The 4,149-nt window shown below is 27.6% G+C and overlaps 1 long non-coding RNA gene across 1 annotated transcript; it reads left to right on the plus strand.

The window, feature by feature from the left end:
* Positions 1-2,973: 2,973 nt before the first annotated feature.
* On the plus strand, positions 2,974-3,344 carry LOC108556650. The gene is made up of 2 exons (XR_001890827.1): positions 2,974-3,103; positions 3,210-3,344. It is a non-coding gene; the product is annotated as an uncharacterized LOC108556650 (long non-coding RNA).
* The last annotated feature ends 805 nt before the right edge of the window (positions 3,345-4,149 follow it).

Consider the following 4,149-nt stretch of genomic DNA (forward strand, 5'->3'; position numbering starts at 1 on the left):
TCTTAAATAAATTACTATATCCTTACATCCTTACATCCCTAAGGTGACTAAATTCAATTAATCTAATTCTATATTCTTTAGCTTCTTTATACCATTCATATTCGATATCTTTTACAAAAACAAAAAAAATGGAAAGTGTCATTATAAGACATTGATTCAAACATTCAGCCTTCAAATTTCGACAAAATTTAATGAAATATCAGCACATTTATGAAAACTTAATAAAGTAAAATATTGATAAAAAAAATTCGAACTTATAAATGTTTCAAGCGATGAAAATAATGAGTTTGTTTTAATTGCAACAAACTCATCATTTTAAGTATTTAATAATAATTAAAAATTATTCTAAAACTTTTTTTATAAAAATTTCATAAATTAATTATTAAAAAAATTAGTTGATTTTTATATTCAATTACGCTTTTAGTTGATTTTCATAGCTTTTTTATTAAATTTAAATTATAAAATTTTAATGATTGATAGCTTAAGTAAAACCTGAATTAATGTAAGAAACACTCCAAAAAATAAAATTGTACTTTGAAAGAAAACAAAGAAAACATCTAAAAAAAATACAACTAAATTAGTTATTTTTTATTTGTGCTTATATTTTAATATTTAGCTAATGTAAGTTAAAGAACATCAAAAAAAAAACATCTCATAAGTTTATAGTTAAGAAGAATATGTACATTAATTTTAAATAGGATTTTAGTTAATTTTTTTTTCTGAAGTTTGCAATCTCGATCAATTTGTTACAGAATCAATGACAATTTATTGACATGGTTTATGTTTTTCTGACAATAAACTTGTTGATTTTTCTTTCTTTAAGTTTTCTTGAAATTCTAGTCTTTTACAATTCAACTACAAACTGCTAAAATTATAATTGTAACATTTATTGCAACAATAAATTATAAAAATATAAACTCAATACAATAAATTAAATTAAACTATGAAAGGCTATTGATCATAGGTCTTTCTGGAAAAACTGTGTTACGGTAAAAGTACACATTTACCAGCTTAGTTGGTAAATGTAAGTTTAAAATTGAGATCAGCCTCATACATTTACCGGTTTTTCTATGGAGCAAATATTTTTTAGTCTTGCATTTTGTTTTGCAGTTGCATTTCTTAATTCCTTATTCTCCGATTAGAGATAATCAATAGATATATTTTTTATGTAACGTAAACCTATATAAATTTACCAATTACATTAGGTCTATGTATACATTTTCCGGAAATAGTAGGTAAATATAAGTTGTACTCCAACCAACCAAGCTGACAAACGTGTACATTTATCTAAATTTAACTGTAAATATATATATTTCACAAGTTTTCTAAGTATAACACAAGAAGATATGTCTATTAATTAAAACACAAAGCTTAGTTCCTTTTTTATTTTGAAGTTTGCAATATTTAATAATTTCGATAAATATTGTCTACAATTTTCATATTAATATAAAATAAATAATTGCTTTTTGAAATATTACATAAACTGATAAAATGTACACATGTCACAAAATGTATAGTTAAGATTAAGTTTTATATACATTTGTACAAAAAAGTTAGTTCCATTTTAATTTTGCAGTTTGTAATTTTGCAATTTCGCTCTCTTAGCTATTTTTCATATTCTCCTTCAATTATAGCTTCACAAAATTGAAATAATGTATTTTCTATTAATTAGAACTAAATGCTTCCATTCTATTTTTATTTTGATGTTTTTACACTCGTTTAATGTTTGATGTAGAACAGGGGTACCCAAACTTTTTCGGTTTACGACGCCCTTAAATATATTAGAATTTTTCCGCGACGTTCCAAATCAAAACATTGGTCTATTTCAGGCTGAACTTTATCTTAATAGCAGTTTTTCTTCGATTTTCGTGGCGCCACTCTAGTAAAAATACCGTTTGGAAACCCCTGATCTAGAAAATAGATCTAAATCAATATTGTAAAGTATTTTCAAAGATATAGAAAACGAAAAATATTTTGTTTATTCTTACTATTATTTCTGATAATATAGATCATTATTTTTTAATTATTTAATAATTTGGTAAAAATTCATGAAATTATATAGAAAATGACAGGTCGCTTTTCTAATGAACTGATTAATAAACGCTTTAGAAATACATACAAAATTGAAAATATAATAATATTAGCACTAGACTCAAAATCGGTTGTAAGTGTACTAAGAATACATACATAATTTATTTACAAGACATTACAATTTGCTCTACATTATTTATTTAGAAACACATCTGTATAATAATTCAAATATATTTAGGACATAGCTAATTTTCAATAATCATAAATTATTTAAGTAATTCTAAATGCAGAATCGTCGTTTTCACTATTTCCTAATGGAAGCGACATTTGGATATTTTCCTTTTGAGTTACATTAACTTATGTATCTTTATTTATCCAATAAGATCATTGAAAATTACTTAGCAACGCCCACAGTTGAAAATTTAAAGTTTTGGAAACATCTGTTTGTAATCATATTTGAGAAACGCACTCTAATTAAGGTAACATCGTTTAGAATTTGCATTTTAAACAGTTGGCTTAATTAAAATCCACACCCTGCAAACAAAAAAAACAAGTAGAAAATAATAATTTAATTTGGTAAATTGAAGTCGTACAGAGCAGAGGGGCAAAAATATATCGTTAATATAATTAACATGTACGTCCTAATTCCAGTTAGGTTATTGACGAGATATAAAGAGACCGGTTTATGTAATATTCCATGGCAAAAAAAAAATATGCGTTGCGCAGCGTTGTCTGCTCTCCACAATTATCCTTACAGGTGTTCACATAATATGTTTTTTCCAATTAAATTATTGTCCCTTTTCAAACACTTCCGCAATTGTAGCACAGCGAATTTTAGAAAGCCGCACGAAACACCACCTGAATTATTAATGTTTCAGTCGTCGTCGTTGTCCAGTGAACACTTCGGTTTCATTGATGCGGCAACGTCGATGGGTGTCGATGGCTGTAAAAATATCACAATCATATGATAATCAAAAGTAAATATTTACCACCTTACACATATGGGATTGTTTCCCATAATTTATGTACCTAATGATATATTAATTGCGAGAATCGTAACAGTTTACACACCGTGAGTATTGATTTTGTTATTTGGTTTATTGTTGCATGCAGAGGAGATTTTTTTAAAAAAAAGAAAAGAGAAAAGTTATTGTAAAATGTGTTCATGTTTTCGAAAGGTGATGGGGGCCAACAGCAGCAAGAAGCTTGCAGCGAAGTGCTCCTTCTTGTCGAAGGATGAGCAGGTCATAGTGAGCAACTCCTTTCGACTTGCCAGCAAGAATTCGGATAGGATAAAGGAAGATGAGCTAACAGTAAGTGAATCATTTACAATAAATCATCCAGGTCGATGTAATTGTATATCATATTGCACTTGATTCTGTCCACCTTTAAATCTGCACCTAAATAGTGATATTTAGTTTAATAGCATATTTAAAGCATTTAATCAATAGTAATACAGGTATTTAAAAATTAAAGAGGCTATGAGAAATATCAGTGTCAATTTCAACATTTAAAGCATGTAACTAAAGTTACATATCAGTATGATTTATTGCATATATATATATAGAATTCAATTTTTATAATATAAGTTTTGATATTAATATAAATTATTGAATTTATAGAAGTAATTATTCATAGCTTATTCATAATGTGTAATAAAAAATAAATCATGTCATTTCATTACATAATAATGACCGGTGGTAATCGCAAACCCGACATTCGAAATCCCGACTGTATCAAAAACCCGACTGTATCGTAATCCTGACTGTATCAAAATCTCGACTATATTAAAATCACGACATTCGAAATCCCGACTATATCAAAATTCTGAATGTATCGAAATCCCGACTGTATCGAAATGCAGACTGTATCAAAATCCCGACTGTATCGAAATCCAGACTATCGAAATTCCGACTATATCAAAATTATGAGTGTATCGAAATCCCGACTGTATCGAAAACCCGACTGTATTGAAATCCAGACTGTATCAAAATCTCGACTATATTAAAATCACGACATTCGAAATCCCGACTATATCAAAATTCTGAGTGTATCGAAATCCCGACAATATCGAAATCCCGACTGTATCGAAAATCCCGACTGTATCGAAAACCCGAC

The sequence above is a fragment of the Nicrophorus vespilloides genome, unplaced genomic scaffold (assembly GCF_001412225.1).
Source record: "Nicrophorus vespilloides isolate i.1.1-1 unplaced genomic scaffold, Nicve_v1.0, whole genome shotgun sequence".
Taxonomy (NCBI): Eukaryota; Metazoa; Arthropoda; class Insecta; order Coleoptera; family Silphidae; genus Nicrophorus; species Nicrophorus vespilloides.